This window comes from Patella vulgata, chromosome 1 (genome assembly GCF_932274485.2).
Source record: "Patella vulgata chromosome 1, xgPatVulg1.2, whole genome shotgun sequence".
Classification (NCBI taxonomy): Eukaryota; Metazoa; Mollusca; class Gastropoda; family Patellidae; genus Patella; species Patella vulgata.
Window position 1 is genome coordinate 2,096,620 of NC_065879.2, and position 12,873 is coordinate 2,109,492.

Below are 12,873 nucleotides of genomic sequence, written 5' to 3' on the forward strand. Positions count from 1 at the left end.
ATGCAAGAAGAAGAACAATATATAGGGCCCTATGTGGCTTTTTTTCCTGAAAATTCTGACATTGTTCCTCTAAAAAATACCCAGTTGCCTGTTTGGATGACCTTTTTTCTAAAATTTTTGATGTAATGTGCTTTTTGTTTATGTATTGCGTCATTTTTTCTAAAAATGCTGACAGAAAGGTGCCCCTTTTCTGAAAATTCCAATATCACAAGTGCCCTTTTTTTATGAAAATTCCGACTAAGGGTGCCCTTTTTCATGAAGAAAATCCGAAAGAAAAGTGCCCTTTTTTGAAATTCTGACATCACAGGTGCCCTTTTTCTGATAAGGATGCCCTCTTTTATTTACAGGGACACTTTCTATTGTTAAGGGGGTGGACCGGTCCCCATGGTCCAACCCCTGGATCCGCTCTGATGACGCGTACATTCCACTGAGTCTACAGGTCTAATATGCTAACACGCTTGGAGCGTCAACACAATATATTATGTCGCCCAAGCGTTGACATAATATATTATGTATGCGACAATATACTGTTACTTCGTGCCACAAGCCACTGACACTAATACCATATATACGCTTCAAGCTACTGACTTGAAACGTGCAGGGTGCGATTTAAGTCAAAAAGATTAATGGCGTTATGTATAAAAGTACTGTGTTTAACATTCATATCGATATTAAAATCACCTAAGATAAAACATTTATTTATATCATCATATACTCTTCAAAAAAAGTAGGGGATATTCAGAAACAATACAAAACTGCGGAAATGAACTGCTGTTTTTATTAGGGGTAACCAGTGTATTTTAATAACAGGCCAATTCCCTACACATGAACATGAACAGTTCATGTGGCCGGCTTATCTGACGGCCTCTTTTCACTCGCAAAGAGATACAGTGTCAAAAGTGAAAATGGACGTTTTTGATTTTTGTCTTAATAATGAGTAATTGCTCCACCAATCCTCAGACATTCAGCAGAGATACGCTAAACAGTAAATCTTATGAAAGAACCGATAGGAAAGAAAACATGGATAAATAAACCAGCACGTGGCAGATTTTATCAACCCTTCCTTGAAGTGTCAAATTTTACAATGAACCCCTCCCACGTGTATGGCGCTATTGCGTGCCGCATGTGCAGCTCAGTGGTTCTGTTGGGGCAATAAGTTCTTCATCTGTGAACATACTCTCAAAGCATGTCAAATGTCCATGACTATTTATCGTATTGCAACCTGCATAGGTATTTGCGTTTCAATATCCCCTACTTTTTTTGAAGAGTATATATTGATCTTGAAATTGATTCGGTAATCTTATTATTAACATCAGTGGTAGAGTTAGGGGGTCTGTAAAAAGTTCCTATAAGTATTTGCTATTATTTGAATTGATTTCTAGCCATATGAACGCTGTACTGTCGATTTCTAGATCTAATCTTCGTTTAAAACATACATTTCCTCGGATGTATACTACCCCCCCCCCCGTCTTTCCTGTCTGTTTTTTTTCTAATGGGGTCGTGAAATGACGGAAGTTAGCATATTAGTATTTATCGTTTCGTCAAGCCATGTCTATCCTAACGATATTAGCGAGTTCTACTATAATGATGCCAACTTTATTTCTAAGGCTTCTTACGTTCTTTCGAATCTCCGGTTGTACGTGACAAGGATTAGGGTCGCCTGTCCAACTTCGTGGGTCCTCCGATTTCCTCCCACTGCTAAAGACCCCTACGCGCAAGCGAATTATGTAAATAAAATTAAGCCATATGTTAGTCCCGAAATGACCTAGTTTGTGTCGAGTGGACGTTAAACCCCATTTCTCTCTATCTCTCTTCTTACATTCAGATGCACGAGAGATAATATATCAGATGGACTGGGATTTACTTCGATGTCACCAGAAAGGATTAATGTCAACTGTGAAATATTCGGTGCTACAATTGTTTTTTAAGTTCGGTGTATATGTCAGGTACAATGGATAATATACAGAATAAAGAGAACGTGTTTTGTCACGCAATAATACATTCTACAGTAGATATCGCTTGTGTGATATATGTCATAATCTACTGCGATATCTCCTTTACATGAATTTGATTGGTCAGTTGAAAAGGAACTACTTTTTTTATTTTCAAAGAACAGTTCATTTCTTATTAAAAGTAACTTTTTTTTTTTATTAAAAATGGACTATTGTTTTTCAGTTGACCGTGATGATGTATCACTACGCCGTAATGTTCAGTAAAAGTGAAATCTACAGCAAAGAATTATATTTATCGATTTGTGCATGTAAGAAGGGATTGTGTGATAAATAAAATCTCCTACTCGTCTTTTTTGATAACAAAAAATATCAACACTCGTTGATCAAGTAAAAAAAAAAAAACTCGGCAGAGCCTCGTTTTTTGTTACTTTCTTCCGTTGATATTTTTTGATATAAAAACGGACTGGTAGGAGATTCTCTATATATAGCACATAAAACCGTACTAGTCAAGAGCAATGCAACATTAAGATAAATATAATATGTACAGAAAACAATATGACCGCGGGCATGTTTGGAAACATCAGGATATCGGAGCAGATTATGTTTTAAAATTAGATATAGTAGTTTATATTTATATCGACACAAAGTAAAATTATCTAATTAAAAGGGGAGCTATTTTATGTAACAGATGTGAAAAATAAAAACGTGGAATTGTTGGAGACTGGATAACAGGAGACACCTTTGTACTTCACCCGTGTGAAAACTGATCGAGGATGGCTTCGTGAGCACATCGTTAGAACAGGTGAGTAAATAGCAGTTGTTTGTATTAAAGGATTTCTATTGTGTAAATATAAAAAATATTAGAACAAATGGAGGGTCTAGAGCACAAGTGATCTAACTACCAACCATTTTAGTTGGTTGTTAGATCACTTGTGCTCTAGACCCTCCAAATATGGATACATGTTATATCAGTAGTGCTGCGATAGACATCATTCAACATATGTCGTAGTTCTGGTTTATCATTACTATTGTATTATTAGTAGGGCTATTATTATTATTGTTTAGCTAAGATCCAGGGAAAACTTACTAGTATAATAATATTATAATATTAGTAGGGCTATTATTATTGTTTAGCTAAGATCCAGGCAATACATACTTTTTTTTTTCAAATTCAAATGCGTACTAGATTCTGGCATTTTACTATTAATGTTATCATATGTATTATAGATCATTATTTTTAGATAGATGGTGTGTGTGTATATTATGAAGACAGTTTTTTTTTTAATTTAATTGTTCTGCAACCGGAGCAGGTTGATGTTCAAGGCTTACTAATATTACTAGACTTTCACTAGTTGCATTGTTAAGTATGGAAGATGCATACATGTAGGCTATATAGGGAGTGTGAAATTGTGTGTCAATAAGCAGCCCTACTGCTCTGCTCCGAACTGGGCTAATGAAGACGCGCATACGCCATGCAGTGTGCTATGAGGTAAATTTTGCCTACGGCCTACTCTTATATCGAATTCCAGAGATATTTTAGGTGTACGCCAATGTGTACACGGGACATCGGTTTTGCGTCCCATCCGAACGACTAGACAGCTGTCTTGTCAAGCCCTCCGTCCTGCATCACTGACGGGGGATGGGGGGTGGCACGCCGGAAAATCTGGAGCCAGCGCAGCGTCTTACCCACGTAGCCACCGTGATGACCCCTTACACAATATGTGATAACTGATTCAGAAAATACAGGTGTCGGGACATTATAATATAAATGTTACATTAAACATACATTATGCAAGAGCTAAATCTGTCTATTGCAGGTCTTTCTTTAGGCCGTTGAAATTATTGCACACGTCTTGCCAAACCTTCAAAGGCTAATATCTTCGTTTGCAATTCATTTTACATTATCTATTTCCGAACTATTATAGCAAGAATGGCTAGCTCTTTATCTAAATCTTACATAATGTATGTTTAATACAATCAGAAACTACAACATAAGAGAGCTCATATCAGCATAGGATCTTTTAATGTCAATACCTGCTATTTCTGACACATCGAAACTAATTTTGTTATCCAGTCTCCAAAAACATAACAAGCTAGATTTTGCAATGATCGTATTGTCATTTAGCGAGATTTGTTGCGCCAGAATTTATGAGCTACAGGGTTATAAGACTGAATAATAGATTTTAGAGGACCTACGCATGTTATATAGATATGCTTAATATGCAACAGTGAGTTATTTACAACTTTGGTCATATTATTGATTTATAATATTTATAATGTATTTTATTAAAGGATACATTGGTTACTGGTGAAATAATGAGCTAGTAATGCCAAGGTCATACTTTTTAAGTTCACCTGCTGTCGGTACCTATCCAGGTAAGTCTATTAATCTTCTTAGGAGCATTATCTTGTCTTGGTCTTCTTCATTAGCTGGGAATAGGCAGATGAAAAGCTTACCATCAATAGTCCAGGATCCCTTAATATGTTTATCTTTGAAGGATTTCCTGGCTTGTTTAAACATGTTTTGTTAGGCCTTCATTTATGTAAATGTTTCCTGGCGCTTGGTTTACAACCTTTTCGTTTACCATAATTCTTTTTGTGGTTTTGTAGGAGCTGAGCCTTACTATAATCTGGCGCTGGAAAGTTGAGGACTTTAGACCGTATACTCTGTGGCAGTTTTCAATATTGACAGATGTTATATCTGGATTGACGTTTTCCAAGACCTGTAAGGTTAGTTGTTTAACATTTTCACCAGGTTTTTCTATTATCCCTCCAATCCTTATGCAATCTCTTCTTCCATATTGTTCCAGATTATCACATATTTCTTTTATTTCATAATGAAAGTTGACGTGCTGTGGCTGCAAGGTCATCCTTTAATTTGTTGATTTCATTTTTCAGGGGATCAACAATTATTTTTAGCTGTTGGCACGGAATGTCCTGTATAATCACAGACAACATATTTTGATAGCCCAGATGTTGATTTTTCAAGACAATCGCTAATGATATTTTCATGACAAGTTGGAGTTGATTCCTTTGATTCCTGTGTCAACACTACTCTCGTTGTTGGGTGAAACTAGCTGTGCAGCTCAAAATAAAGTGACGTCACAGCAGTAAACGATATAACGATATAAGTAAATTTAAAACTAAAATGTGTAAATATTTGTATACAAAATGTTATTGATTAAGTGTCCATTGTATTGTTTTGTTGTTTACTCACATATTTCTTTTACATATCCATATTAATTCTTGTATCTAGGGGAGAGGTCATATTTAATTTCTGAATAAAAAAATATCTATGTTGCATATATATCACCTTTCAGTTGAATTATATTTGATCTCTTAATAGTTGATGTTCATATCATCTTACGTATTTGTCAAGTAGGAGTGGCATCTCTTTACATAGTTAATTCCCTTTATATCAAATAAAACGACGTCACTACACCCTGATCATATTCATGTACCTGTATGAACAGAATCAGGACAGCTGTCTAGTCGTTAGGATGGGACGAAAAACCGAGGTCCCGTGTACACATTGGCGTGCACGTAAAATATCCCTTGGCAATTGGAATTCGATATAAGAGTAGGCCGCAGCGCCGCTGCCCGGGCAGAATTTCCCTCATAGCACAATGTATGGCGTAAGCCCGTCTTCATTAGCCCAGTTTAGGAGCCGAACAGTAGGACGTTAAACCCAATTTCATTTCATTTCATTTTCATGAGCAGAATAATTGCCTCAGATTTCACAAACTTCTCCCGTAATCGCATAAACCTTGACGTTTCCTTTACCCTTTTAACACCGCTACTCCAGTTCCTGAACATCCTCCCAGTTGAGTGCGACTTAAAGGTGAAAATTGTTCTATTAGATTCTGATTTGTTCAGTTGAATTTACTCACATCCCTCCCCCGGATAGTTATGAATTTTCTTGTTTCTCTTGACTAAAGTAACATTTTGTAGGAATATAGGCTTTTATAGATTGAACGCTTGTCGGTGAAGGCGGGCGCTAAACCCAAATAATGAACAAAAAGTGGAGATGAGGCTTGGGCTGGCTGATCTAAACTATTTCTTTTAATATAGTAAAGCTTGAAATATGTCTGTTTTCTTTGTGAACAAGGTTTTATTGAATTTTCGGTGACATATTCCCAATAAGCGTTAGAATAAAAGATATATAAAGCCTTAATCCCGGTGCCAATAAATGTTGGGTTGTGTTGAATATGCTCGAGGCAAATTGTAACAAATCTCAGACACGATACATGTTTGATACTGGTTGAGAATAGCATCAGAACAATATGATATTTTTCACTGGAAACGGGGCGTAAAAACCAAAGGAATTGGATAAACTGTAAACCAACTGTGGGCCTCTGTCTGTCTACCTGTGGCATAACACGTATTTATGTTTGTTAAAGATACATTATGGGAGATAAGATAACGAGATGGCAGTTCTCGCTATAATAGTTAAAAACTAGATAGTGTAAAGGTAATTTGCTGAAAATTTCAGTCAAATTGATCCACTATGAACCGAGAAAGAAGTCGGTGAAATTTTTGCATAGTCTCGGTTATCATTACTAAAATCATTAATATAAACAGCATAGTCTCGATTATCCGCTTTTTCTGATTTAATTATCTTTGGCCGTAAGCGGCATATAGGAATCTAATCCAGCCTACATCGAAGGCTAGCCTTGACATGGAGAATTTATTATGGTCTATATAAGTTAATTAATGTCTAATTGATAATTTAGATAACATTTCAGGCCTAAAGAAAGACTTGTAATAAGCAGATTTTGCTCTTGCATAATGCATGTTTAATTAATGTCTAATTGATAATTAAGATAACATTTCAGGCCTAAAGAAAGACTTGTAATAAGCAGATTTTGCTCTTGCATAATGCATGTTTAACTCCGAGATTAACAATACCATTGACTACTGTATGGTGTTTATATATACAGAGTAATGTTAATATTGAAACATAGGCGGAGAAGGACGTCATCCTTAAACACATTACAAATTAAACCTATATGGCGGTCTTCGGGAAGTTTGGGAAAACGACATCTCGTAATCAGTAGGTGTGGTGGGGGACTAAATAATTTATTTTTAAATTGTTCAAATACAAACTGGTTATAGAGGGACCACAAGCTAAAATCGCGATTTTCTCGTACAATCAGGCGCCATAATCCAGGAACTTACGGTCCGATATGCGCGAATATCGACAGGAACCGAGATCTTTGGGTTATAAATACAATTTTTAAGTTTCATCAACCTTAATATTACATACTTTAACACTGTTTGTGTACAGGGAGCAGCCATGTTGGCCGGCAGTTTTGGTCCGATTTTCGAACCCAACCATCATTATAGTGTAACGGTGATATATTCTAACGATTTTTTCAGATAAATATTGTGACCTCTAGAGGGACCTTGCGCTCAAAATGCGATTTTTCGTTCAATCAGCGGCCATAATCCAGGACGTTACGATCCAATTTGCTCGAATTGAGTTATAATCATATATGTTAAGTTTCATCAAAATCGGATCAAAATTGTGACCTCTAGAGTGTCCACAAGCTGGAAAGTTATGCAGTAAATCGGCTCACAATCCACTAAAGATCGTAGGCTAGCGATGCAATTTAGAATAGATTATGCAATTTAACTGAAGTGTCAATATATTCCTGTTTCATTATCAATTTTTAAACTATTATATTTAAACTGTCAGCTCTTTATGTAAATCTTTATATAGCTTGTATCGATATCAAAATGTTACAGCGGGACCAACAACCGTGGTCTGGGAGTTATATTCTACTGGACCGAAACAACACATCCAAGTGTTGGTTAAAACCAAAACAGCTGTCCGCTTAGGCTGTCAAGATAACCAGACTAAGCATGGCTGTTTTCAGTATCAAAATATCAACAAACCAGGATTTTTCAAGAGAGAAAAACTATTATTTCTCCTAAATAAGATAAAAGATCATTTACCTTACGAGACAAGAATTACATACTACCAATATTTGATTATTGCTCTATTATTTGGGGAAATGCTACCAAAAGTAGATTAGACATTCTTTTAAAATTACAAAAGAAGGCAGCAAGAATTATTCTTGATGCACCAATTGAAACTCCGTCCACCTCTTTATTTACTAAACTCGATTGGCTTCTTTATAATAAAATTTTCTATCATTAACAATTATTACATTTAATACTCCACTTTATCTAAATTCCTATTTTATTGAAAAATCTCTTGTTTCCAAAACGGATATCTTGCTCCGTTCACAGACCAGTAAATCTCTTTTTCTTCTAAGATGCAAAACGGAATCCATGAAACGCACTTTTCATTATTCTGCATGTCTTTTATGAAACAATCTGCCTTTTGATATAAAGATGTGTAAAAATGTTGAAAATTTTAAGATTAAACTGAAAACTTATTTATATTGAGCACTGAAGAAACCATAATATTCAACTGATGACATACTTATTATTTTTAACTTGCAACTGTGTTGTGTGTAATTATAGTGTATAATGTATATGTTATGTAGTTTAGGAGTGACTTCCCAAACTTCCCACTTTAAAATTCTATTGCATTTCAAATGATTTTGAATTTATTCTGATATTACATGTATATATATGTCTTTGTAGCTTAGGAGGGACTTCTGAAACTAAATACGTTGCCTCATTAATAGAGTTTTTATTATTATTATTATTATTATTATTGCTTGATCTGAATTTAGTTCTCACAAGACAGAAAGCAATGGGGTGACCATTCCAGATATTTCACAAAGTTTTAGCCATTTTAATTAAACATTGAGGAAATGGCAAGTCATTTTCAAGTCGTAGTGTCACCCGGAACAGACAGTAGCTACAGTATTCTGTATTTATTTGTAATTATATATCTACAAGCTTTAAAGGTAAACTTACTAAAAGTGAATTAACGTTTATTATTGATTTTATCGTATTTGATGATAGTAACAGGTGCGACAATAAGGTAGATATTAACGGTTACGCGCTAAAGTGTTAGAAAAATATATCCTGGTTGAAACTGTGAGCCGAGGATCAGAATAAGGTATGTTCTATGGGTCATTTAAAATTAGATTTTATTTTACTTAGATCAAGCATTCTGGACAATATGTTCTGGAATAATTCAAGTGTGTGTAGTACTAGCGCTGTCACATATCTTTGTTTTAGTCTGATCATCTAGGGGTTGGCTTGTCTCTGAATTGGCTACTGTTGAGTGTTGTAGAGAGAAAGAGAGAGAGAGAGAGAGACGGGGAGAGTTTAATTTTCACTAAACACAAACTCGGTCAATTCGGGACTAACATATGGTTCAATTTTATTTCAATAATTCGCTTGCGCGTAGGGGTCTTTAGCAGTGAGAGGAAACCGGAGCACCAGAGAAAAACCCACGAGGTTGGACACGCGACCCTGCTCCTTGTCTATGTAACAGGAACAACGATAGTCTTTTTCTATACGTTTGTATATCACAATAGTCTACATTACAATATTTAAAATTAGCATATCTTTCAGCCCATCACACTGCTATAAAAATCTATCCAGTGTGATTAGCCTCAGGAAACCACTATGTCATATAATTACGTCTAAAGAATCCAATGCGTGTCTAACACTATTTTAGCCCTCGCTCCCTCTTTTATAGGTGCCAAACCCTAATAGATTTACGTCATAGGCCACAAACAGGTAAATTCCAAATATAGAATGGATATGCACCATACCTCGCATATCGGCAGGAATTGTTACCTAATTTGGTCAAAAAATATGATATACGTTTATAACAAAGAAAAATGTAAATCTCCAACTTATGTATTAGTTTACAGCTCACTTAACGTATCAAGCTTGCATTACTTGGTAAATTTCTTGATTATGAATTTAGAAACAATAATGTATAAAGATAACAATATTGTTTCAGCCTCAATATTCAATCAGATTAAAACACAGATCCTATTTCTTGATTATGAATTTAAAATCAATAATTCGTAGAGATAACAATATTGTTTCAGTCACCATATTGTTACATGTGTTTCATTTTACAATTTTCAAATTCGTAGCAGCCACTCACTCTCACACCAGTGTCTGTTTGAAGACGAGCGCTGATCTGATTTGCTGTGATGACACGATTTCTCAAGGCCAAGGTACGGATAAATCGATCCTGGGCTTGAGTTGTCGCCCTTGGTCGACCTGAGCGTGGTCTGTCCTGTACAGATTGTGTATCACGGTATCTGGACCATAGCCTGCTTATGACAGACTAAGAAACATTCATCGTCCGCGCCACAACCGCCTGTGTTGTGCCGATCTGTAGCATGCCAAGGGCACGTAACCTTTCATTTTGGGTAAGCCGACGCATATCAAAATTTGTTTTCTGGTCACTAAAACAATTAAACTGATGTTTCCACCGTGGAATTCAATGCCACAATGACTGTAACATTCAAAGTCAGAGTCGTGCAAATCTTGGATTGGACCCCCATGATGATCCCAAGCATCACCTGCATTCCATGCGGTAGCTATTGGTGCGTTTCAGCGTCACATGTAACTGGAAATGTTTCTTCTGTTAGGTTCTATAGTGACTTTTTTCGTAGTCATTTGCATATTTTAGTATTATGCCCCCAAAATCATATATCCCCTACTTTTTTTGAATAGTATAATATAAAAAGATATGTATATAAACTGATTTACATTCAATCGTTTTTGTTTTTATTGTAATTTCTAATCAGTTATGTTTAGCAAAATAGAATGGCAGTCTTTGGCGTCTGGCTATTCCAGTCTACATCGGTAGTATTCTCCTATAGATTATGTTTAGCCTTGTTCATCGAGTCGCTTCATTACATATGACACTCGAAAGTATTCTGGCACGCGATACGTGTGCCAATTTTAAAATTTCATGTTGTCTTAAATTTTAAATATCAGAAGTCCATCTTTACAGGATAAAATAACAACGTCAATGTTGATTTAAACCGATCAATATTTCGTGTTTGCAATGATAGTGAGTTGGAGATATGTCTCCTTTAAATAATGAATATAAAGTTAATCGTTCGTTGTCACTATATTTATTTTTTATCACAACCTGTGCTCTTAGTTTCAATGGATTGTACTAACTTTGAATCAGATTAAACATGCATTATGCAAGAGCTAAATCTGCCTATTGAAGGTCTTTCTTTAGGCCTGAAATCTTATCTAAATTATTAATTAGACATTAATTAACATATCAACTCTCGATGTCATCGCTAGCCTGTGATATTTACTGGTTTAGGACCTGATTTGCTGCTCAACTTTCATTCATGATTAAATCATGAAATTGATAATCGAGACTATGTTTTTATCGTACCGACTTTAGTAATGATGATCGAGACTAGACCGAACATTCAATCGCTAAATTCTCGGTTCAGAGTGGATCAATTTGACTGACATTTTCAGCAAATTCCCTTTACATTATCAAGTTTTTAACTATTATAGTGAGAACTGTCAGCTCTTTATCTAATCTCCCATAATGTATCTTTAAGTAATTTAGTTAAATCCATTTCGATATCTCAACTACAAATAAACCAACTGAGATAAAACGAGATAATGAACTATCCAATGTATGTAATAAAACTTAAATCGATCCACTTACCAAATCATACATACACTATATTAAATAATATAAACATATGAGCTCTGTAATAAAATACCATAATTTTACGATCAGTCAAAAATGCCACAAGCAATAAAATGTATAAGTACTAATATATTAATGGATGCATCCTGATCTTCACCGATACACCGAGGAAAAGTGCCAATAACTCACTTACATCACATTTTTATCAAGTATTGTGAAGCGAAATGTGAAAAATAGTATTTATCGGATCGTGTCAAGCGAAATATGACAAATAATTTATTTCTGCTCTTCCAGTTGTCCCTTTCTGTGGTAGAATGATTTCGCAGTGGAGAAACGACCTGCGTAGTATTAACACGTGCGTTTTGCTGCGTTACCCTGAGCGTAAAATAGTCACGTGTTTTTTTAGACTGCACTCCGTATTGAAAGAATAAGTTGTTTTGACGTAGTCGGTGAACAAAGAGCCAACGACATCGTCAAAACAACTTGTCCCTGGTTTAGAGAACTGCAATTTTATTAAACCTAATGTAAAGGATACTGTACAATGTGGGTCAATCCTGGTGAAGTGTGCATCGGCGGATGGTTCGTCCGTTGTAATTTATTTGTAATAAAATTTATGACTTTCTAGGCGTTTGTTTTCATATCCTGCTTATTTTAAATGCTTGTATAAAAGTGTTCGTTTGTCGGAAATGAACAGTACTCTTTCTGGAAAGCGTACTGTTCATTTCAGATACACGGATACTTTTATGCCTATATTGAAAATAAACAGGAAAATTTTATCAAAGGTTGCCACTGACAACGAGGTAGAAGTGGGATGTAACGTTAACCAATAAGTAAAAAATGTCCAATCCTGGCAAGCTCGCCATTACATGTCACAAAATTGGGACTATCCGTACCACATCAACAGGACACGGTATCATAAGCACAACCAGGTCACCTATAAAACATAACACAATGTTTTATAAATAACACAATGTTTTATAAATAACACAATGTTTTATAAATAATCAAAATATTGTCACGATTATCAACATAGTTAGAATTCGATATAAGAGTAGGCCATCGTGCCGTTGTCCGGGCAAAATTTTCCCTCATAGCACACTGAATGGCTTATGCTCGTCTTCATTATCCCAGTCGGAGCAGAACAGTAGGACGTTAAACCCTATTTCATTTTATTTCCTATCGTTCATTATACCACAATCACCAGATTTCGGATAAACATTTCTCAATTAACCCGCTATGCTAGTATTGAAGGGTATCGCTGCCAATATTAAATGCTGTGCGACAATGTCGTTTGCATTCATTATATGTAAAAAGTAAATTTCTTATTGTGTGCGAGGCTGA

The 12,873-nt window shown here is 35.4% G+C and overlaps 1 protein-coding gene across 2 annotated transcripts in view; it reads left to right on the top strand.

Moving 5' to 3' along the window:
* LOC126826665 (alpha-(1,3)-fucosyltransferase C) overlaps positions 1-12,873 on the top strand; it is a 65,270-nt gene that overhangs the window by 49,718 nt on the left and 2,679 nt on the right. Inside the window, exon 1 of one of the 2 annotated variants that reach the window (XM_050555666.2) lies at positions 8,925-8,991. The exons of the other annotated variant lie outside the window; for it this stretch is intronic. The gene's annotated coding sequence lies outside the window, so the exon portion shown is untranslated. Of the gene's footprint in view, positions 1-8,924; positions 8,992-12,873 lie in introns of those variants that run through there. 2 annotated transcript variants of the gene reach the window in all.